Source organism: Triturus cristatus, chromosome 4_2, assembly GCF_964204655.1.
Source record: "Triturus cristatus chromosome 4_2, aTriCri1.1, whole genome shotgun sequence".
In the NCBI taxonomy this organism is placed as follows: Eukaryota; Metazoa; Chordata; class Amphibia; order Caudata; family Salamandridae; genus Triturus; species Triturus cristatus.
Window position 1 is genome coordinate 873,936,861 of NC_140586.1, and position 25,816 is coordinate 873,962,676.

The window sequence follows — 25,816 nt, forward strand, 5'->3', positions numbered from 1 at the left end:
GAACCTCTAATACCACGGATTCTGCCTCTTATATTTACTGAGTTATTCTTACTAGACTTTACCGCATAAAAAATAGTACCGGTAATGAAATATTTACCACATAAATTGGCGCCCGAATAGGGACACTTTCTCATCTCACGCGCCGGCGGTGCGTTGCAGGCCCGGTCTCCTGCCACAGCTGAACGGACAAAAACGCGTACCTGCAGGATTTCCTGTATCTCCCTCCGGCCAAGCGGGGGCGACTGAGGCTGCGATCAACACCCAGACGAGGCGGTGAGAAGTGCGAAGTATCCCGACCAGAGCCTAGCTGAGAGAGCAAGATCCGAGGTATACAGAGGCCCACCAGGTTCCGAAGTTCCGAGTCCAGTCGAGTCGAGTCCAGTCCGGTCCAGTTTCAGTTCCGTTCCGAGGCCTTCCGTTCCGAGCTACCCGGTGAGTACCATTACCGGGGAGGCATTTTACGTGCACATAGTCTGTGCCGGTCAAGACGGGTTTGGGTACACAAATCCGGTCTGCACTGTTTCAGCAGTGTATCTGTACTGTTTAGCAGTATATATAGTATGTCTTGCATATAAATAAGTATAAATAAGTATTATCTAGTGTCAGTATTTGTCAGTAACTAGTTTTCTATTAGTTATCATCGTTCGTTAAAACTGTTAAGTGTTAAATGTTTTAATGCGTTTTATATATATATTGTGGTGTGAATGACTGTTCATTATTGTGTTCATTGTATAAAGTGTGTTCTAGTAATATAGGTCTAAAAATGCCGCTCTTTTCGAAACTAAGACAGATCAAAACTAGAAAAGGTGTACTCGAAGAAGCTGTTCCCATCCCACCTAGGGACACTCCAGGGTATTTTATGTATCATAAGCATGGCTTAGATGCCGTATTATTTCTTGATCTATGGGTGGACTACACCAAGGATTTGCCAGAAAATCAGAGATGGACCGCAGCGGGGACCTGGGATGCAGATTGCATCATGAGAGTAGAAGAAGAATTATGGAAAAAGAAAGCCAGACAGTCACAGAAAGATGCCATTGAATTATGGCGCAAAGAATCATATAGACGTACAGAAAAAGCGCTCAGACAGGAAGAGAAAGGTAGAGAGAATTCAAATAAAACCCGAGAAAATCTATTAATTGAGGAAGGTACCCGAGTAAACTCAGAACAAGTAGATAGACAAAGAAACACTCTTATGAATGGTATGTATCCTCTTCTGGCCGAAGGGTTACCTAAGGCTACCCCGGAGATACCAAAAGACTTAACTCCTCCATTGCTCCCGATAAAAGCACATCCCAAAACACATCACAAAACAGCAAAGGACGTTTTCCTTTCCTCCTATTTAGATGACGTAGCTCCCGAGTATGCTAATGCCATACCACACACACCGCTTGCCGATGGTGTTCAACACCAAGAGCATCCGTCTGTATCCCCGCAACTACAACCTCCTACACGAGTTCCCACAGGTCCGTCTGTTTCTACAGTTTTTCCCGCATCTACAATCTCTATCCTACGTCCAACGAATCCTTTCGTGCCCAGCACCTCAGAGGGTGCTACAGGAGGTACAACAGACATGTTTGCCACCCCGCCGCGAAATAAACAGACCCTTAGAGATTTAGCACTCCAACGTACACCTCATTTAGCGACATCCGACATGTTTAAAGAACAGCTTGTGGATTGCAGATACGACCCAGTACCAGGTAGACAGGACAAATTGCTCATATCATCGCTACGTATACGACGAGCTACATTATATTTAACGACGATACCAGGAATGGTTGAACACCTAGACAATATATATCGCTTTGTCCAAACAGGGCGAGGTCCAGAAAGTATTAACGAAGCTATGGAATACCAGAAAGTGGATGTCCAAAGACAACTACTCCGTTTTTTCATAAATTGCGTAATTAGGAATCAAGACAGGCCTGGGGCAGATCACGATACCATGCAAAGACTTGCCAAATGGGGTCAGAACATATCAGAAGAGAAACATGATAGACAGGCGTGTATAATCGCCATGTGTCGAAAGATCCGCAAGGAAGTAGAACGAATACATAAAGAAAGACGAGAAACAGACAGAGTAGAATCAGAAGAGGAGGAGGAGCAAGAATCAGAACAATTAGAAACGATAGCTTATGTAGGTAGAGGAAGACCCCATAATAATACTAGAGGCTTTAATGACCCGATACGTCCGATACGTCCAGAATATAATAGACATTTTCCAAACCCTATGTTAAATACAAGATCCCCTGAACACCTATTCCAAGCCGTTGATAAATTACTCCGAGATCGAAGGGGGTACCACATGCTCGATTCCATGGACGAACAAGAATTAGCCAGGTCAGCAGTACAATGGGCTGACAGTCCCAGCGACTACAATGATGATGTACTTGCACACACGTTTCTGAATCTTGACCCATACGAACAGCGTTTAGCTAGTATATACATGATTCAACACCTCCTTATATTATATAAAAGCCAACACTCCGATCCAGGACCCTTACCTGACATATTGACAGAACTACTCACGAACAAATGGAGAGGGTCGGGTACTGATTTGATTAAAGAAATTCTAGAATTTCGAAACCAATATTTAACTTTCGTATGCCCAGAACACGTTCCAGTTCCCATCATGGGAAGAAAAATGTATCACATAGATAGACAGAATCCGTTACGCGAAGTACACCCAATCAGAGGTGACGGTAATAACTTTACCCGCGTGTTTGTGTACACGCCTATAACTAAACTGGAATTATTAGAAATGAAGAAAGTAGTACCCAGCCATGACAAGGACCCAGCAGGTTTCCACCGCGAGATAAAAGACATGTTACTCATGGGAGAGTATACCTACCCCGACATTATGAAAATATTAAAAGTCCTATTACCCGCCGGTGTTTACGAGAAACTCAAAGAAAAAGAATGGGAGGTGGGAGACCAAAAGATAGATTGGACAGCATTAGAAAACGAAGAAAGGGCCCGAGCTGCAGGAGCAGGGCTTGGGGAAAAGACTACAGCACTAGCAGGGCTACTAGTGCAGGTACTGCCACGTTTATTAACTACGAAAAAGGAAGACTGGGGTGCAATATCAGCCTGTAAACAAAAGCCAGATGAAGACACTAGTGATTTCTATTCCCGATTTGAAAAATGTTTTGGTATAAATAGTGGCATAAAAGCCAGTAGCGAGTCATATCCACATCTGTTTGTGACAAAATTAGTTGAAAATTCTCTGCTGCAAATCAAGAATAGAGTATTGAAATTCGAAAGTACCTGGCAAGGTAATACCCCATCACAGATGTTACAGATGTTACAATATCACCACAATCGAATTAGAGAAGAACAAGAACACGAACAAAGACGTATGAAAGATACGAAAATGAAAATGCTTGTTGCACAGTCAGTTCCAGCTGATGGTCATCAAAAGGGTGATTCCGTAGGCCCTACGAAAGGGACATGCAACTATTGTAAACAACAAGGTCATTATATACACGATTGTCCAGTCCTGAAACATAATATTGCCACAGGTAGAACCCAGGAGAGACCACGTCCACCTAGACAGGATCAGAATCAACAACAAATCCCTCAGCATGCACAACCTAGGTTAGCTCCGCAACAACTAGCTCCGCAACAGGCGGCTCCACAACAGATCGTAGCACCACCACAAGCGCAGCCTATTGCTGCAACACAAGCAACGACACAACAGATGTATCAGTATGCACAAACAGATTATCCCGATTATCAGCGATACACATGAAATAGCCTAGAGAGGGAAGTTGGCTTACCCCTTATTGAGGTTCCTGTAGACCAAGAGGGACCTTATGTACATAGTGAACTATTAGGGGAAGACAGAAAGTTTTTACTTGATACAGGGGCAAGCAGAACAACTATAAGACGCAGTGAAGTTCCAGGGGCACCCCTCTCAGGCTCACAGAATATTTCCCTTGGATTCTCAGGAAAACCTATCATTAACGAAGTAACACAACCTCTTCCACTGACGGTTGGTCCATTGACACGTACTACAGATTTATTGCTTACTAAATCATGTCCAGAAAACTTGTTAGGTATAAAAACATTGAAAGCTCTAGGAGCTATAATATGTTGTTCTCCGGAAGGAGTACGATTATTTTTGCGTGACTTTAAAGGTCACTACGTGTCAAGAGACATGGATCACCGGTTACAGAATTTACCTACACATTTATGGGCACAAGGCCCCACTGATGTTGGTTGCATGAACATTACACCATATCGAGTCACACTAAAAACAGGAGTAGTACTACCACGAATGCGACAATACAAGTTACCACCAGATGCTGTTGTGGCTTTACTGCAAATCATTGACGAGCTCATTGCACAAGGAGTGGTTGTCGAAACCGACTCCAATGTATGTAATTCCCCGATAATTCCGATTCTTAAAAGAACGGATCCAAAAGCACCACCAGTATATCGATTAGTTATTGATCTGCGCGAATTAAATAAATGTATTGTACCACAATACCCTGTGGTCCCAGATATCTCTTCATTACTAACAGCTATTGACTCAGAAGCAACGTTCTTCACTGTAATTGATCTCAAGAATGCTTTCTTTAGCGTCCCCATAGATCCGGAAAGTCAATATCTGTTCGGATTCAGTTTAAATGGACGAAGTTTTAAATTCACACGCGCACCTCAAGGATTTACAGAAAGCCCCAGCATCTATAGCCAAGCACTGAAACGAGAACTTGACAGTATCCACATGCCAGTTAACACTGCCTTGCTTCAATATGTCGATGATCTGCTGATCACCGCCCGAAGCGAACCTGAATGTGAAACAGCGTCACTGACGGTTTTGAAATTTCTGGCCGACAAGGGGCACAAGGTGTCCCCTTCTAAGCTGCAATTCTGTGTCCAGCGAGTTGTTTACCTTGGGCACTCGCTGTCCAAGGAGGGAAGGCAGCTTACATCCGACCGCATCCAGTTAATTGCTAACATGTCACCACCCAAGACACAAAAGGAGGTGCAGGCTTTTATAGGCCTCACTTCATACTGTAGGCAGTGGATCCCTCAATATGCAATTCTAGCAAAGCCACTCATCCAGTTGACAACACAGGAGGCAGCCACATCGACTGTCCTCCCTTGGACTCAAGAACATACATACGCCTTTGAAAGCTTAAAGAAAGCTTTATGCCAAGCACCTGTCCTAGCAACACCATGTTACAGTAAACAGTTTACACTCTTTGTTACAGAGAAGGCATGGCTTGGCAGTTCGGGCTGGACTGTTCCCATGAGGCACAGGGTCAGACTGATTTGCATATGGCCATGTCTGAACTGGGGTGGCAGAGTGGGCTCAAAAATGGTGATGAATCAAACCCAGATCTGTTGACTGGGTGCGAGTGTTTGATTGGTTCTGATGCTCCGTCCATCACCACCCCCTTTTGTACCGCTTTGTTTGCCATAAGTTGGCAGGGTATGCTCAGACGTGAGTCCCTTGCTTACTTTGCCACTGGATTCAAGCAAGCCTGGCTGAAGACGGCTGAAATGCCAGAAACCGGTCCCAGGAAGCTTGTTTCCGGTCCAGGGAAGGCATGGCTTGGCAGTTCGGGCTGGACTGTTCCCATGAGGCACAGGGTCAGACTGATTTGCATATGGCCATGTCTGAACTGGGGTGGCAGAGTGGGCTCAAAAATGGTGATGGATCAAACCCAGATCTGTTGACTGGGTGCGAGTGTTTGATTGGTTCTGATGCTCCGTCCATCACCACCCCCTTTTGTACCGCTTTGTTTGCCATAAGTTGGCAGGGTATGCTCAGACGTGAGTCCCTTGCTTACTTTGCCACTGGATTCAAGCAAGCCTGGCTGAAGACGGCTGAAATGCCAGAAACCGGTCCCAGGAAGCTTGTTTCCGGTCCAGGGAAGGCATGGCTTGGCAGTTCGGGCTGGACTGTTCCCATGAGGCACAGGGTCAGACTGATTTGCATATGGCCATGTCTGAACTGGGGTGGCAGAGTGGGCTCAAAAATGGTGATGGATCAAACCCAGATCTGTTGACTGGGTGCGAGTGTTTGATTGGTTCTGATGCTCCGTCCATCACCACCCCCTTTTGTACCGATAAACCTGGAATACCCTGGAAGGCAGGGTAACTTCTGAATAGGTCTTTGTTTGGCTGGTGGTGCCAGGGTACTTCCCTTACACTAAGGGGGTCAACTCTAACCTCATTTCTAATTCTCGCCTTATGTGGCAGGGTCTGGTTGAGCTGCGCGGAAGTTAGCTCCTTACCCCTGTAACCTGCTGCTGTGGTTTTCTAGGTACGCCCTGTTTGTGAATGTCTTGCTACCCACCTGTACTTTGACCACACAAGTGTCGAATACTCTGTGTATGACCAAGTTAATTGTGCTCTCCCATCTATAGAACAAGATAGAGACTGTGGCTTCTCAAATGCAACTCCAAGGCATACGGAACCATTTTTTTTCCTTTACAGGTACTATTGTACAAAGGGGCATTGCACATATTGTTGTGAGGGACATTAACTGTAGTGCGTTAGAAAGATGTTAGCGATAGAGCATTGATCCTTGTGTGTTTTTCCTTTACAGAGCTCCCTCCCTGCTGTCCCCATCCTTTCCTTCCCTCACCTGATCACTCGAAAGAGTCTGTGTTCTCATTCAGGCCTTTTGAGCTATCAGGAGGTGGAACCCACAGAGCATCGTACGTCTCCGAGGATCTGCGGACCTGACAGCTTGGCAATGCTCAAAAATAGACAGTCCCAAAAAGAAATCTACCAACAAGTATTGGTTGCGTTAAGGCCTGCACTCACTAAGAAGTGTTCACCAATTACTGTACAGGAGTCACAAATGCAAGTCCAGAATCCCACCGCTGCCACCAATGTTAGAATTCGGGTTCTCTGGTTGGCACAGGTAGGTACTTGTGACAAGCAGGGAACTTTTCCTCTAGTCAAGGAAAGGGGTACACACCTAAAACAATCCCTGCTCACCCTCTAGGTTGCTTGGCGCGAGCTGACAAGGCTTATCTCAGAGCGTTATAGGTAAAGCATTTGTGAACACATACAGTAACCAAGTGACAACACTACAAATGGACACCACACAGGTATTATATTAAAAATAAGGATATATAGAGTTATCACAAGACCATTAAACGACAAAAAATACACAATACTGTTACTTCAGATGGTAGAAGTTTGCTTAGTTCTCTTAAGTTCTTAAATGCGACACTTTAAGTCAATGTACCTTTTAGATGCGACACGCTGGGCAACGAAAGTGTTGCAACGATGTTGATGCGATTAAGTTTTTGGTGCAAAGACATAAAGATGTGAAGATCTTCCAGATGCGTTACACTTCTCCAATGTTGCGAGAAGGCTCGACTCGATGCGTCAGCTACAGCGGCGTCACCCCTTTACGCGATGCAACGACAGCGGCCTTGGCAGCGGCACTCTTCTCCGACGTTTGCGAGACGCTTCCACTCGATGCGATGCTGCAGCGGCGTCACCCCTTTACGCGATGTGACGACCACAGCTCCGACGGCGGCACGCTTCTCCGTGGATGCGAGGCGCTTTTCTTGATGTGGTGCAATGCGTCAGCTACGATGGCTGTGATGGCGACACGCTTCTTTCTCGATGCGAGACTCTCCTCTTGATGTGATGCAATGCGTCAGCTACGATGGCTGCGATGGCGACACGCTTCTTCGGCGTTGCGATACTTCCGGAATGATGCGAGACGCTTCCGCTCGATGCGATGCTGCATTGGCGACACCCTTTGCGAGATGCGACGGCAACAGCTCCGTCGCCGACACGCTTCTCCTTCTTGAGTCGCGCTTCCAGCTCCTTGCGACACGCCGTCCCTCAGAAGGCCCAACAACAGCAGCAGGCACTTCCAAAGAACTCTGGGGAGCTGGGGGTGAACTCCACTGGTCCTGGGACTTCGTTCAGGGGGCAAGCTCAGTACAAGGCCTTGGAGATCTTTTCAGCACAAGTTGAAATAAAGTCTTTGTAGTCTTTCCTCCTCTCCTTCAGCAGCAAGGCAAGCACTGCAGGCCAATCCCCCAGGTCAGGGACAGCACTCCTCCTTACAGCTTTTCCTGGTTCCTTCTCCTCTGGCAGAGGTTCTTCTTGTCAAGCAGGATCTAATTTCTTGGGAGCAGGGCTCCTACATTTATACCGCAATTCTTTTGTTCTGCCAGGCCAGGGGGCCTGGGCCTGGCTCAGTCCGGTTTTGGAGCACGTTGTTGTGGTGACTCTGCTCTTTCCTTTCAGTGCACAGGGCAGAGAGTAGACATCAGACGCTCCACAATGGGTGGAGCCAGCATTGTAAAGGCAGAGCACATCCCTATTCAGAGTCAAGGTGTACTCCTCCCACCCATCCTGGTGTAATCTCTCTACCCACCACCTGGCAGTCAGCCTGTCTCCTGGAATTCCCCAGCCCTGCCACTCACGCACACACAGCAGAGGCGGACTGAAATGGTTAGGCCAGTAAATGCTAACTTTCTAAAAGTAGTATTTACAAACCCAGAATATTAAAATAACCTTTACTAAAAGATGTACCTTATTATTCTGAGTTCAGGCATACTAAACTCGATTTTCTACCTTGTTCCCTGGGCATGTTAGGATCATAGGATGTAACAATCTTAACAGCCCATTCTGGCCTATGGGAGCAGGTAGCCTTGCAATTGTGAAAAACGAAAATGGCTGTAATTCACTATTAGGACATGCCACACACATCAGGGCTTGTCCTACCTTATGCTTACAATGCACCCTGCCCATGGGCCTACCATAGGGGTGACTGATATGAAGTTAAGGGAAGGTTTAGGGACTGGCAAGTGGGTGCACTTGCCCAGTCAGCATGACAGTACCAGACTGCACGCAGGTTCTGCAATTGCAGACCCTAGAGACATTTTACTAGGCCGCTTCTGTAGGTGGCACAACCAGTGCTGCAAGCCCACCGGCAGCATTGGGCACTCCTGGTGCACTTTACTGGGGTCTGACAGTAAACCAAATAAGCCAATCATGGAATCCAACCAACATATACATTTTCAAATAGGGAGCACTTGCACTGTGACACTGGTTGGCAGTGGCACAGTGCTCTGAGCGGCCAACACCATAAAAACACATGAGGCACAGCGACAAAAAGTGGAAGGGAGACTAACGCCAAGGTTCCAGGTCTAACAGGAAACCTAGCAAACCTATACATTTTTTAAAACTAGACACCCAGGGGAATCCAGGATGGGGTGATCTGACTGACTCCCATCAGGATCTGTTACCCAGAATCCCTTGCAAACCTAAAAAATTGTCCAAAATAAACACATTTTCCCCACATTTCTGTGGTGAAAAGTACTGGAATCTGCGTGGATCCACAAATTTCCACCGACCCCGCGTTCCCCAAAGTCTTACGAGAAAAACGGTACCTCACTTGTGTGGGTCGGCCTAGTGCTTGCGACAGGAAACGGCGCAAAACACAACGTGGTCACACCTCAATTTCGCAGTGAAAAATGGCCCTTTTTTGGCAAAATGTCTAACTGTAGTTTTTGAACCCTAGCTCTGCGGGCACCTTGGGAAATGTAGGACCGGGGGTCACCAGGCCCTCTGGGGGTAACGTGGCACGAGCAGGTAGGCACCCAAAGGCTTACATGTAAAGTGACCATACAGCACACGCATCCACTGAGACAGGAAACGCACGCAATAATTGACACCACACCAGTAGGTGGAATAAAACCAATCAGCTTTATCTAGATCAACATTAGGATCAAAGCATTTAATTGGAAATAGATTTGGCAGTTCATTAAAACATCAAAACCTGGCATTGAATCAAAGCGCTGCACCTGGCGATTCCTGCGAGCGACCAACACAGCATTTGCGCCTAGCGCCGCACCTGGCAATTCATTAAGGATAAACCTGGCATTTCATTAAGAATAAACCTGGCATTTCATTAAGAATAAACCTGGCATTTCATTAAGAATAAACCTGGCATTTCATTGAAAATAAACCTGGCATTTCATTAAGAATAAACCTGGCATTTCATTAAGAATAAACCTGGCATTTCATTGAAAGGTCAAACAGAGCATGGGCGCAACGCGCTGCACATTACCATCCATTACAGCATTAAACCTTGCAGGGCATGAAAGCGCTAAACATTACATATCACTGGGGCGCCATACATTGCATATCATTGGGGCGCCATACATTGCATATCATCCCAGCGCTAAACTGGGTATTCCTTTGGAGCCTTAGACATTTCCAGTCATTACAGCGCTCCAAACATGGCATGTAATCAAGGGATGCAAGCGCTAAACATTGAACCTGGCACCTCCTTAAGGGACTCGTCTTGACTGTGGAGACTGTTATTTCCAGTCACGGTGGCCTGAGGCCGTCGATAAGGAGGGGGAGATACCCAGTCGTTCCCTAAGCCCCAAAATACGCCTTGGGACCGGCTTCCACAGAGCCCTTCACAGGGCAAGAGATTCTACGGCCGTCGGCCGGCACGGGGCCCCGTTCTGGGCAGCAGGGGGCCCCGCAGATCTTACGATGGGCCACCCCGGGGGAGGGGCGAGCTCCGGGCCTCTGAAGAACCAGAACCTTATGGGCCTGGCGGCGCAGGGTACGCCTTAATCTCCTGGTTTCTCCTGCTTCAGCTAACAGAGACACGGGGACACTCTGTCGGCGTAAAAGATCAGATTTATTAGCTGCAGCTACTACAGTTTTCCTAGAAGTACACACGGTATGTTCTCAGGAGACTGCCACTTCACTCCGTGGCGCACAATCTTTTATAGTATATAGATGGCATATAGATTAACCAGAAACACATCCAATACATACATGAAGAACCAATAAGAAAGGTTTAAAAACAAAACGTAGCCAATGGAAAGAGTTTAAAAATAAAGTATCGAGTAACCCGTTGTAATATTACTCAAAGCTCCTACAGTGATGTCTATGGTAGTCTCTACAACACAAACCAGTTGTCTCATATTCCTGCTGTTTGCCATAGGACCCCAAAAAGGAAAAAATCCTTTGAGGAAGTCTCCTCCCTCTTGTCCTGCTGTGTCTTTGGAATCAATAATTTCTCTGCCATATCTGTTTCTATGATAATTTGAGGAAGCAGTGTATGTAGGGGGAAGAAGAAAAGCTATATAGCATGTTCCAGAAAAACCAGTCGGCAACCACGTATAGGCTCTATCGTGACAGATGAAATATGTGCCCTGAGATGGCACTAACGGCGGCGAATTCTGAGATGAGTGGATGTACGTATGGGAACAAAAGCTTTTTCTCTGTTCGGTGTCAGCAGTCTGGCCATTTATTTGCGAACAGAAATTGCCTTGATGAGGTACAGACCAAATTGGTGGAGATTTTCCCTGTTTAACCTTATCACTAAGGCTAGTGATATAATGAGTGACGTTCCAATTAGTATATGCTTTTCTCTCATCAATAGAAATTTTACTATTCTCCATGATTTTAGTCATAGCTACCATTCCCTTTATCAATGAACTATGACAGAAATCTGGTCCAGCAATATAAGAACTGACAGGTCGTTTAAATCGGCTTTGATAGGCGTTAGAGAATATTACAAAATAAGCCCAAGCGGAACCTTCATAAGAGAACGGAAGGACTAAATATGGCATCCCTTTTTCTGCGGTATGAAGCATCAGTCCACACATCCAACAATCGGTTGTATGAAATACTAATTGGTGTTGGTGTAATAACTGGATAAATGAATTATTGTAATATTCGGTTCTTCTAACGAGTTTATGTTGAGGAAGTGTATGAAATAGATGTGGAGAGATAGTAGAATAAGAAGGCACAGTGATAGAAGAAGGGACAACTTTTTGCTGCATAGCATGAACAATCCAACCTAGACACGCCAATAAAATACACAATAATATGAAAACACATAAAGTTATACCACAACGACTGTACATCAGTTTATAATACTTTTCTTTCATTTTGTTCTTTTTCTCTCTTACTCCTAATGTAGTCTCCATCTTCTAAGTGGATGCTCACGGCAATCTTCCTCAATCACTTGGTTATGATTATCTGCCGTCCTATGACACTGCACGTCCTGCAGACCTATTGTCACTACTCAGGTCACAACCAAGACTCCTACCGTGACCCTGCAACCGGGATAGAAACCACATGGAAGAGAGAATCTCAAGTTTTCATCTTCAGTCTAGGTCTTAAATCGTAATGAGCCTTATCAGGTACAGTCTGATCCTGAAACAATGTTCGTGGATTTGTGGTATTCAAGCGAAAGTGTGGTGGTACAGCTTCTTGGAGAATGTCATCAATTTCTTTTTCTGACAGTGTTCCATTCAAGCGTGCATCACTAAAAGGTATAAATCGGGGAACCTTCTCACTTTCAGAGTCACTTATACCCTTACGGACACACTGATCAAAGGGCAAAGGCAAAGGCACCTTCTTACAGTGCAGGCCGTGAATCCAGTTCTTCTTTCCTTCAACTTTCACTGCTGTACGGGTGACTAAGAGAACCTGTCGAGGCTCCCTCCAACGAGTCTCCAAATTCTTCGTCCTTTGGAAATTCTTCACACAAACCCAGTCACCTGGTTGGATGGAATGACCTGAGTCTGTGGAGGCCTCTGGCAAAGCTGTGGAGGCCTCTGGCAAAGCGCTCTGAACCTGTTGATGGAGAACACGCAATTTAGTTGTGCGGTCGTGCAAATAATCAATTAACATCGGGTATGGTATATCGGAATACTTTTTAGGGCGAGGGACTCCCCATATATTAGCTGGGCGTCCGAAAACCACCTCATAAGGGCTAAGTCCCAAATGAGAATGCACAGCCGTTCTGGTGGATAGAAGAGCCAAAGGTAGGTCATCGGGCCAATTAAGACCTGTACTGGCTTGTATTTTAGCAAGCTTGAGTTTTAGAGTACCATTATAGCACTCCACTAGACCCGCTGACTGTGGATGGTTTGCCGCATGGAACTTTTGCTTGATGCCAAGACCTGCACAAACTTTTTGCATGACCTGGCCCACAAATTCACTCCCATTGTCACTCCAGACAATGCGCGGCAAACCAAATCTAGGGAAGAACTCTTTTAGAAGTACTTTGGCTGTAGATAAAGCAGTGTTGTCTTTCAGGGGGTAAGCCTCTATACATCTGGAAAAGGCACATACCACCACTAGAACATATTTGAGATTGTTGCATCGTTCCATGTGAATGTAATCGATTTGCAACACCTCAAATGGATAGGTCGGAGGAGCAAAATTACCTGCTGGAGTTGGGGTTCCCTTTCCTGGATTGTACATTAAGCAAATAATACAATGTTTCACTACATTATCTGCACACTTCGGTATTCCTTCATTCTACCACACTGGAGCCAGAAGCTTGCATATTCCTTTCGCACTTAGGTGGGCTGGACCATGCGCCATAGTAACTACAGGTAGTACATAGGCATCTGGTAACAGCCAACGTTGGTGCTCTGATAATTCTATCCAACATCCCATCTCATCTAACATTCCTGTACTTTCTTTCCACTTACTCAACTCTTTCTCCGTAGCCTCTTCTTGAATTGATTTCACACTTTCTACTGTGTCCTCATACATTCCCCTTTCTCTGACCCAATTTGCAGGGCCCGCAACATACATGTGACTTGTAGCATCTCTGGCTGTCTCCATCTTCTAAGTGGATGCTCACGGCAATCTTCCTCAATCACTTGGTTATGATTATCTGCCGTCCTATGACACTGCACGTCCTGCAGACCTATTGTCACTACTCAGGTCACAACCAAGACTCCTACCGTGACCCTGCAACCGGGATAGAAACCACATGGAAGAGAGAATCTCAAGTTTTCTTCTTCAGTCTAGGTCTTAAATCATAATGAGCCTTATCAGGTACAGTCTGATCCTGAAACAATGTTCGTGGATTTGTGGTATTCAAGCGAAAGTATGGTGGTACAGCTTCTTGGAGAATGTCATCGTTTTCTTTTTCTGACAGTGTTCCATTCAAGCGTGCATCACTAAAAGGTATAAATCGGGGAACCTTCTCGCTTTCAGAGTCACTTATACCCTTACGGACCCACTGATCAAAGGGCAAAGGCACCTTCTTACAGTGCAGGCCGTGAATCCAGTTCTGCTTTCCTTCAACTTTCACTGCTGTACGGGTGACTAAGAGAACCTGTCGAGGCTCCCTCCAACGAGGCTCCAAATTCTTCGTCCTTTGGAAATTCTTCACACAAACCCAGTCACCTGGTTGGATGGAATGACCTGAGTCTGTGGAGGCCTCTGGCAAAGCTGTGGAGGCCTCTGGCAAAGCGCTCTGAACCTGTTGATGGAGAACACGCAATTTAGTTGTGAGGTCGTGCAAATAATCAATTAACATCGGGTATGGTATATCGGAATACTTTTTAAGGCGAGGGACTCCCCATATATTAGCTGGGCGTCCGAAAACTACCTCATAAGGGCTAAGTCCCAAATGAGAATGCACAGCCGTTCTGATGGATAGAAGAGCCAAAGGTAGGGCATCGGGCCAATTAAGACCTGTACTGGCTTGTATTTTAGCAAGCATCTCTGGCTGAAGATCAACATCGTCAGTAATCTTTTTATGCGCACTACACTTCACAATTGATATCTGGGTAGGTAAAGCAAGTGACTCAAGAAGGTCAGTCACCAACTGACCATGTTGTATCTTAGTGCCGTGGGAGGTAAGGAATCCCCTTTCTTTCCACAAACGCCCAAAATTGAACGCCACACCAAAAGCGTACTGGCTATCGGTATACACGTTCACTCTTTTTCCTTTGGATAACACACACACTCTGGGTAAAGCTATCAGTTCAGCTGCCTGAGCTGAATTATGTCTGATGTGTGCTGTTTCCACGACTGTATGCAAGGTAGTAACAGCATAGGCTGAAGTTGTCTCTCCATTAGGAAGCTTAAAACAAGAACCATCTACCCATAGCGTTCCATCCGGATTCACTAATGGCGTATCTGTTTAGTCAATTCTACCTTTTGTCTCTTCCTCAGTGCGGAGGAAACAATCATGTTGTTCTTGAACACCTTTCTCTTCTGGAAGAGGCAACAAGGTAGCTGGATTTAAAGTGTTACATCGTTTGATGTGTACGTGGCTAGCCAAGAGCGGCAGCTCATGTCCAGACAAACGAGCACTCGTAAGATGCTGTGTTTTTGTTCTATTTAGCAAAGTATCCACTGCATGTGGCACCATAACAATGAGAGTATTATCTAGCCCCACTCCAGCCGACTGACGAATGGAAATTGCTGCTGCTGCTGTCGCTTTAAGACAACTAGGCAATGCTTTAGCTACTGGATCTAACGTAGACGAAAAATAGGCACATGGTTGCTATTTATCTCCAAATCGCTGTGTTAAGACTGACAACGCGCAACCTTCTCTTTCATGAACATAGAGCGTGAAAGGCTTACTGTAATCAGGAGTACCTAATACAGGAGCAGAACACAGAGCAGCACGTAAATCAGTAAAACTCCTCTGACATTCGTCAGTCCACGGAAGGGGCTGAGGTGTATCTTTCAAAGTGAGTGCCAACAAAGGTTTGGCCAACAAGAAAAAGTTAGGAATCCACTGCCTACAATAGGAAGTAATGCCCAGAAAGGCACACACCTCTCTTTGTGTGGATGGCACAGACATTTGTGCAATTGCTTGGATACGTTCTGGGGTTAATCGTCTTCCCTCCTTTGATAAGAGATTACCTAAGTAGGTAACCTCTCGGTGAAACCTTGGGGGCGTGGCCAGCGCCAGTTGAAGATGGCGGATTGTCCCTAACTCTCCCGGGACGCGGGAGAGAACGGGCGACATAGCGCATTTCCGAGCCAGCGCTCGGACCTCAAAAGTCGAGCTTTCCCGGCGGAAATGAGGCTGCACACCTAGTCATGACTGAGGAAAGCGGCAGCAGCACGTAAGGGGCGTTTTTTCTTGTTCAACAAGTCGGAGCTGTTTCGTCATAGTTGCGGCCGCCATTTTTACCCACATTCTGTGAGGAATTTTACTTCGCACCGCTTATGGGGAGTCTTCTACATATTATGCCTCCGTCTTGCACACCAGCTGACTGACAAATGCTTGATATTAATATATTGAAGCCCACAACTTCCCTCTGCCTGATTTCTTGCATATTTAATTGCGCTTTACCTGTTATAGCGAAATTCACTTCCTCATGCAGCCTGCTCTTCTCGATGCTAAGAATGCTTCTACAGTCTTCAGGAAGCTCATAATTGACTTTCTTTTCCCTGCTTACAAGGCCTTTGCTGCCATCTACTGCCCAAGTGCCTCAGTGCGTCAGAGTTTTATTTCTTCTTTTAAACTGAGACTGTGTTTCTTTTTCAAAGTCTTGCTTTTTGCATTGTTAATTCTTCCCGTTATTGGGGGTATATGGCTAAGCGCCCAATGAGTTTGGCGGCGTTGGAGTGCAGCCCCCCGAATCAACGCGACGAGTTTGCGCTCACGGACTGCATGATATGTAGCTAGCCAGAGGAATGCTCCGTTGAAACTTTGCGCATTTTCAAGAAATTTCATTTGCCGCTTTTCAAGACAGCAAAACGTCGATTTTGTATAGTGTAAACACCTTTATGTGGAGTGTTTTCTCAGTCATATTTGCACCCATGGATGAACTTATGGATCTTGACTTCGATTTTTTTATGACTTCAAGCATCTCTTTTTGTATAATGTTTGGTTAGAAAGTCACCCAATGGGGGAAATGTCTTACAGGGACACAACTGTGTTTCCTCTCATGCATTTGTTATCTCTTTCTTCTTCTGCATGACCATGCTTGTTTTTGCCTCAACTCAGCTCTGCTTCATCTTGTGGTGACTTCAGCCTGTCGTTCACGTTTCGCCTGCTTTCCTTGGATTCAGGTCTCCTGCATTTTCAACATTGACCTATGCTTTCGTTTTATTGACTCTTGGACCCCTCATGGGAAAACTCCGGAATTTAGAGTTGGCTACTTCTTCTCAGTTGCCTGTGGACTCGGACTCTCCTCCTCGGGACATGGTGGACGCCACGACATCAAAATCAGATTTTACACGAGGCGCCATTCCAAAAGCGCGCAACAAAGGGAAACTACCGTCCTCTCTAGCTTCCTCTAAGCGCCTGAAGAAAGATCCGCCATCCCCGGGGAGTAATTCCTCATCCACTTCCATGGATCTCCTTTTGGAAGAACTTCGTGCTTTCAAACCCTTTATGGAAGCAACCACAAAGAACATGCAGGCTATGCAGGAAAAGTGGTCGACTCTGGAGTCACGTGTTCAAACCTTGGAAACCTCTACAGACTCTTTGAAATCCTCTTGTTCCCACATACCATCAATGGAGGCGGAGATTCTTCTACTTAAACGTCAGACGGAGGATTTGGAAAACAGGAATCGTAGGAACAACCTATGCCTTTATGGTCTTCCAGAACTTACAGAGGGGCCAAACCCCACCGTCTTCTTCCAATCCTTTCTTGCCAAGATTTTAGATGCTCCGGCCTTAACTTCTGTCAATATCCAAAGGGCTCATCGCCTTGGTCCAAAGGTCGCTAGTAAGCCTAGAGGTGTCATTATGCTATTCCTGCAATTCACTGACCTACTACAGGTACTTTCAGCTGCCAAGTTCAAGAAGCAAATTATGTGGGAAGGTCACCACCTCTATCTTTCGCAAGATGTCTCTAAGACCACTGCAGATCGAAGGAAGAAGTTCTTGGACATGCGACCCCAACTACGGGCCCTGAATGCAAGATATGGATTACTACATCCTTGTCTCTTCAAGGTTACATATAAGGACAGAACAATCACATATGAAGACCCCGCAGCCTTGCAGGCGTTTCTCCAACGGCAACGCCCAGATGTTATGGATACTTCCAGACCTGGTTGACAAGTCCTACTACTTTATCTTGGAACTTGTTGTGTTATGATTCTGCTGTCTTTTCATTATTGCTGATGTTGTGAATCCCCTATTGTCTCTTCTCCCAGCAGCCGTTTCACTCTCATGTGTCTCCTTTGTAGTTCAATTGTAGTTTATTTTTTCTTGTTTCCCTGTGGCGCGTCTTCCCCTTCATTTGTATATTTCTCTTGTTTTTACAGACATCTCCTTCCTCCCTTCTACCCCGATGTGCCATGCTGTTTTCTATATGCTGCGTTCTTGGACTCATGGTATTTGAGGTTCAATGTTTGTTCTGGATGTTGTCGTCGCTGTCTCCCGGCGCCATCACCCCATCCTCGTTCTTGAGTTTTTCGTTCGGTAAGTATGTTTTTCAGTCGTTCGTTTCTAACATGTACTGTCTTTTTGTTGGTTTTTGTTTCTGTCCTTTCTCCTACTTTTGATCTCTTACCATTTGCTCTTTCCTCCCTCTTTTCATTTTCTTTCACCCCCCATTTCCCCTTTTATGCTCCTTCCTTACCTTGGACTCAGTATTATATTCATAGTGGTTCCTTCCTTCTTTCCTTTCCTTTTCTCCCTCTTTGCTTTTTTTCCTTCTGCCCTCTCTCCTTCATCAATCCGTTACAATTCTCTCAGTTTTCTCAAGTTATTTTCTCTGTAATAATAAGCATGTTGCTGTTAGCTGTTTTCCTTTGCTATTCCATTCCGTGTTACATCATGGAACGTTAAGGGTTTAAACAACCCCATTAAAAGGCAAAGGGTTTTATCACATTTAGCGCGACTTAAATCTGATGTTGCCCTCCTTCAGGAGACTCATCTCTCTGAAACGGAGGCTCTGAAACTCAAGCGTTATTGGGTGGGTCATGTTTTTTGCTCCCCCACAGTTTCTAAGAAAAATGGTGTTGTGATTTTATTACATAAAAAGTTAAAAGTTTCTTCAATTTCTCATGAATGTGATGTCGATGGGTTATTGTTACACTGCTCATAGATAATATTCCTATCACTCTTTTTAATGTGTATGCCCCAACTGGGATTGACAGGTTATTTTGGCCCTCTATTTCAACTAAGCTGTCCTCCCTTTCTGGAGATTACATACTTCTCGGGGGAGATTGTAACCAAGTTGTTGATCCCTTCCTCAATCGTCATTCCAAGGTTAAATTTATCCCCTCTAGGATGCACTCTCAATTTGTTAACACCTTTCAAAATAATGCCTTGGTGGATATCTGGAGATTGTGTAATCCCGATCTTCGGGAGTACAGTTTTTACTCCCCTCCACACCAATCACAATCCCGCATCGATCATATATTCCTTAGTAAATCCCTATCCCAAGCACGCCATACGCTCTGATATTGGTTCCATCCTAATCTCGGACCATGCTCCGATTCATGTGTACCATGGCCTACTTCCTTTTTCCCCACACTCTGGCAGATGGCGTTTCAATAATGCTTTGCTTTTGGAACCTACTTTCTGTTCTGAATTTACTGCCTTTGCCACTGAATTTTTCCTTCTCAATCATACCCCTGATTCCTCTTTTGTTACTGTTTGGGATTCTTTTAAAGCAGCCTCTAGGGGTTTTATTATTAATTTTGTAGCCTGACAAAAGAAACTTCGAGAAGCCAAGTCCGAACGCATTTTAGATAATATTAAGAATTTAGAGCTTGATTATCACGCCTCTAAATCTGAGATTTCTCTTAAAAAGCTTATTGACGCGAAAATTTCCTTCAACAGGTTTACAACTGATGCCGCTTCTAACCTTTTGCTAAAATGTAATTCCAGGTATTATGGGGGTAAAAACAAAATGGGGAAACTTTTGGCCAATTACTTAAAGATAAGAAAGGAGCGCACAAAGATTGAGTCCATTAAGACTTCCACTGGGAACACTTACTTTAAAGATAAAGACATTCTTTCTGAGTTTGTTAAATTTTATGATAATCTTTATACCCCCGAGCACATCCCGGAGTCTACGGATCTTCTTTCATATTTTTATTCGCTTCCCTCCCCCCCGGCCTCTTCCGTTGATTTTGCTGCCCTAGAGCAGAACATTTCGCTCTCTGAAATTTCCCATGCTGTTTCTAAATTACGACACTTCTAAGTCTCCAGGCCCTGATGGGTTCACTATTGAATTCTACAGCCACTTTGCCTCTCTACTTCTCCCTAAACTGTTACTATTATTCCAATCCTTTCGTACAGCGGGTTCTTCCAGCGGCTCCTTCCAACAGGCTCTAATCTGTTTAATCCCCAAAGAAGATAAGGATTATTCGTTGTGCAAAAATTACAGACAAATTTCCCTGGTCAATATGGATAATAAAATTTTGGCTAAAATTCTGGCATTGCACATGGATCCCCTCTTACATGACCTCATTGGCCCTGAACAATCTGGATTTGTTAAGGGCCGTCTCTCTTCTGATAATTCCCGTGTTTTTCTTAATATACTTAGCAAAGCCCCCTCACTGTCACTTCCCTTCGCGGCTATTTCTTTAGACGCGGAGAAAGCCTTTGACAGGATTGGATGGGATTTTATGTTTCAGACCTTACGCTGGATCGGCTTTTCTCCCAAATCCATCTCTATTATTTCTTTACTTTATTCTAATCCGCAGGCTTCCATTTTTGTCAACGGGTTGACCTCGGATTATTTTTCGCTGCACAGAGGAGTGCGACAGGGCTGTCCTTTATCCCCCCTACTTTTTGTTTTAACCTTGGAACCCTTTCTTACCAAAATTCGTCTGGACAACAGTATTTCTGGTTTTAAATTTGGTTCGAGTCAGGTTAAACTCTCCGTCTATGCTGACGATATTCTTTTTTACTGCTCTGATCCTGTTTCCTCTATTCCCTCTTTTCTCCAACAGGTGTCTTCCTTCTCTGCGGTTTCCGGTTATCGCCTAAATGATGATAAATGCGAGATTCTACCTTTAAATCCTATTTGCCAAAAGCATCTTTTTTCCCAAACGGGTTTCTCATGGCAACCGTCTAAGATCAAATATTTGGGTGTTTGGTTTGCTCCTCTCTTGTCTGATACGCTCAAATTTAATTTTGATTATGTCTTCAAGAAAATGAACACGGCTATTCAACGTTGGCACCTGCTCTTTCTGTCCTGTCTTATGGAATGGCAAGCGTTCTCGGATAGCTTTGGCTTCATTGCGCAAAGATAAGGCCCAGTCTGGTGTACGCTTTCCGGATTTTAGAGAATACCACCAAGCTTTTTCTTTGAAACAATCGGCCCGTTGGTTCTCTTCTGATCTTCCGCTCTACCCGCCTGTCTGGATAAGTATGGAATCTTCCTTCCTGTCCCCCTTTACTTTTCGCGAATTCTTATCCTACACGTCTTCTTTAGTTCGCTTTCACACGCCTATTATTTCTCATTCCCGCACTCTCCTTCTCCCTTACATAATATCATCTTATCCCTCCCTCCCTCCTTTCTATTCACGAACAACCGATATGGCATAATTCTCTTTTCAGAATTCGTAATCGCACCATATTCTGGAAGACATGGCATTCTCGAGGATTGTGTTGGATCTCTCAATTAATTTCCCAAGATATTCCTCTTTCATTCCAGGAACTTCAATCCTCTTTCTCTCTGCCCTCTTCTGCTCGATTGCAATACAACGCCCTTCTCCCGGTCCTGATCCTATATCTTCGCTCCTTGGAGCCTTCTACCGATATTCCTTTGGCCCGCAAAGCTACTTCTCTATTATTGAATACGTCTCCCTCAACCTCTGCTATTTATAACTCTTTCCGAGATGCCACTGACAGACTAAAGTCTAAAATCGAGACTGCATGGGAATTGGATCTTTCTCAGGATTGGCCAATACCTTTCTGGGACAAAATATGGACTAAGCTTCATAAAACCTCTAGAGCTGCTAATACTACCCAAACCTTATATTTTATTTATAACAGAACTTTATGTACTCCACATGCTTTATCCCGTTTTTCGCCTGACACAACCCCTATTTGTTGGTCCTGTTCCTGTCCCGTTGCTGATCTCAAACACATGTTGTTTGAATGCCCTCCTATCTCCAGGTTCTAGCACCTAGTTTGGACGCAAATACAAAAAAATTTCCAACTTCAAATTCCCTTTTCCCCTTTACAAGTTTTTCTAGGCTCCCTATCACCATCTCTTCCGCAATCTCCTTCCCATTATTTACTACTTGACCTCCTAGTTGCTGTGGCTTTCCATACCATTACTTCTAATTGGAATCAGGCTGCAAATGTTTCCTATCAATCTTGGTGGAATGCAGTCTGCTTCCATCACCGCCTAGACAGCAATTACGTATATCCCGTTTCCTAAGCAATTAAACGCGATCTGATTTGCCTCCCTTTGGTATCCTATCTCTACTCCTTTGCTCCAGCACACGCCTCTCCAGACACTGACACAGTTGAGGTTCGTAAGCCGCCATGATTTTCTTGTTTCTTTAATGCCTTTTTATTATGATATTGCGTTCTACTACATTATACAGTATTTTTCATTCCTATACGTAGGTTCTGTTTATATAAACCTCATGCTTGTTATTTTTGCTTTTGTTGAGAATTTTTATTGAAATGCTTATTCTCTGTATATGCTTACCATGATGATTGTACCCACTCTCCCCTCCCTTCTCCTTCCCTTCTTATTTCTTCAATAAACTCAAACTTAAAAAAAAGAAGGTGAAACCTTATGATAAAGATCAGACAAGTGACGCAACAATGCAACAGTCACATTCTTACATATTTCCTCTGAATCAGCAGCGATTAACAAGTCGTCCATGTACTGAATAAGAGCAGCACCAGACGGCAAAGAAAAAGCATCAAGATGACATTTCAGAGCTGGACTATAAATAGAGGGACTTTCACAATAGCCTTGAGGTGCGCGCTTGAACCGGAAGTTTCGGCCTCCAAGAGAGAAGCCAAAAATATCCCTACTCTCTTCGGCAATGGGAATACTAAAGAAAGCATTTTTCAGATCGATAACAGAAAACCAAACCGCTGTGGAAGGTATCATTGTCAACAGCGCAGTAATATCTGGGACAACAGGAAACTGTGGTACAACAATTTTGTTTACCTCCCGAAGATCAATTACAAAGCGATAAACAGGAGGCTGAGAAGGATCAGTGCGCTTAAGAACAGGAAGAATAGGGCTATTACATATGTTTCCTCTCGTTTCCTCAACCACATCCTTCTGAATCAAATCATGAATGATTTCCAAAAGCGCTCTTTCACCTTCAGTGGAAATTCTATATAGAGGAACACGTGGCAATTCAGCATTGGGCTTGAGAGTGACAACATAAGGTGGGATCTCAAGACAACCAACATCATTTGGACCCGTAGCCCAAAGCGTTGCAGGAAGAGAGAGCAATTCAGGTGGAAATTGATCTTTAGACAAATACATTGGAGAAGTCAATTTCTGTCCTAAAGTAAGATATACACCAGAAGGAGAACAAGATATCGTGGCATGCATTCTTTTCAATAAATCCAAGCCCAATAGATTCTCGCCGCAACCATTCGTTAAGAGAAGCGTAGCTTCCAAATCATAAGGGCCAATTGAAATAGGCAAAGGGCAAGAGACCAGATTGCGAACTGGGGCGCCAGAAAAACCTACAGATACATTTGTTAAGCCAGACAAAGGTACCCCAGGGAGTTTTGAATGAATGATAGAACTTCTCATCGCACCAGTATCTAAAAGAAATGGCTCTGAAACACCCATTGTAGTGACAGTAACATAAGGTCCATTCTGATCTACTGGAATCAACACAACTCCCTTACTTTGTCCATGGCTGTCCTAGTTAGCATGAAGACTTTCATTCTCACCTTCAACATAATATAACCCTCATTGTAATACTGTGTAGACCGAGCGTTTTGCTGATCAAAGTAGTTCACAGAATTAGGAGGAGGAAGGGAACGCTGTTCTTGGGTCAACATACCTCAAACTCTACCTCTGTTTACTGACTGGAGGCCACCACGACCTCGTGGAGCAGATAGTGCTCCATTGCGCTGCAATAAAACCGGACAACTATTCTTAAAATGACCTTCCTCCCTACAATAGGCACATTGATTAGGACCTAACAAAGGTCGCGGAATATATGGCTCAGGCTTTTGATACACCCTCTGAAACTGTGGAGTCTGTTGAAACTGGAGCTGAGCATAACGAGGAGGATAAGCCTGTTGCAAAAGAACCTTAGGTTTCAATTCTTTAGTCTTTTTCTCTTGCTTATCTTTTTCTTCTTTATCTCTGTTTTCATAATATTGAGCAGTAGCCAATATCTGGGCAGAAGAAGAAACAGCCCATGAACTCTCGGAGTCTTTCAACTTATGTGATAGCTCAGGAAGTAAATTAAATACGAACTTATCTACAAATGATCGCTGTCCACCCTCCGTAGTCATATCCTGACCACTGTGATCAATGAATGTCTCCTCGAAACGAGTGAAGAAATCGGAGACACTCTCATCTTTCTTCTGTTTACACGCGGCTAGTTTATCCCAATTAACTCTCAAGGCAGGCATCATCGTTTTCATTAACGTAATAATCCTACCAGGGAGTTCTGAAATCAAAGCATCAGGCTTCGCACCACCCACTTGGGCTCTATCTGCGGCAATTATAGCATTCCAGTCACCACCTAATGCTTGGGCGTGATTCTCTCTACGAATCCTAGCCCATAACGCTTGTGGGACTACATTCCCCATCAACATATCAATATCTGCTAAATTCATAATACAGGCATCAACAGTCTGTGACAATTCTTTATAATAATCTGCAGGGTTCTTACGGGGATCCGGTAGAGACTGTTTAAGAGCCAAAACTTCAGATCTTTTCCAGGGGACATGTATCCATATACGCTGGAAATGAGCGGGAATAGCTGGAATATTACCTACTGCTGCAACCTCTTCTCTCCACCCTGGAGGAACCTCTCTCATTGGGTAATTTTTCTGTGTCAACCTAACCGAGGGATCGGAGTCAAGGAAAGTCTGTGAGGTAAATAAGGTTCTAAAGGTAACAAGTGTCTTTACAGCGTACTCAACCTTGGAACCCACAATGAGTCCCTTGTGAAAATCAGCCTGAACATCTAACAGACCCTGAGGAACTGAACCCAAATCCATATCCTCCCATTCTTTAACGAGAGTATCACACATAACAATAAAAACATATCTCTGCGTAGGCGCATTCCACTGTGAAAAGGTAGGCATAATGTCGGGCACACAATACTGGGGACCCTTCTCAATCCATTTACGAGCGAGAGAGTCCAACCTTTCTCGTTCTTCGGAAGCTGGGAACTAACTACGAGACTGTCTTCGAGAAAAAAACGGAGACACATTTAAAGCCTCAAAGAAAGGAGATAAAAGACCAGAGACCGTATCTGTGAGTCGTTTACGCATAGACGGAGAATTGGACATAAGGATAGGGGACAAGGTATTAGGCGAACTAACTGAAGGGGAACCAGTAATTACTGGGGGAGCAGAAGGCAAAGAAGATCGAAGTTCAGAAGATGAAGACAAAGGAGTCGAAGGCAAAGCTGGTGGAGGCGGCAATACTTGAAGGGGAAAATGTGGAAGTGCCGGAGCAGGCGGAGGCGCAATTGGCAGCTGAACAGGCTGTAACAACGGGGGTGCATTAGCAACTTGTACATAGGGCGGAGGCAATCTCAATAAGTGAGACATCAAGGGATCTTCCTCCAAATCCTTTCTTCTATCAGAAGGGGAAACTGGCAACATCGGATAGCATTTATCTATCGCCATACGAAGCTGTCTCTCTGAAATTTCCATCGCATTATCAACTTCATTATCTTTAAATTGCTGAGCAGCCTGTATAATCGTCATACCCTGTGCGGGTACTTGGGCCTCCCACACAAGTGAGGCACCATTTTTACCGGGAGACCCGGGGGAACGCTGGGTGGTGGGAAATTTGAGTGAGCCCGGTGATGCCACAATTTTCCCACACAAAAATGTGTGAAAAAAGTGATTTTTTCAGCTAAAATTGAGGTTTGCAGGGGTTTTGTGTAAGGAATCGTTGGGGGATCCACGCAAGCCATACCTCCCTGAAAG

General features: G+C 44.7%; 1 long non-coding RNA gene across 2 annotated transcripts in view; it reads left to right on the forward strand.

Moving 5' to 3' along the window:
• The window catches only part of LOC146835297 (uncharacterized), a 207,253-nt gene that overhangs the window by 143,294 nt on the left and 38,143 nt on the right, over window positions 1-25,816 (forward strand). For both annotated transcript variants that reach the window (XR_014960407.1, XR_014960406.1), the window contains exon 2: window positions 18,010-18,166. This is a non-coding gene — a long non-coding RNA (uncharacterized LOC146835297). The remainder of the gene's footprint in view (window positions 1-18,009; window positions 18,167-25,816) is intronic.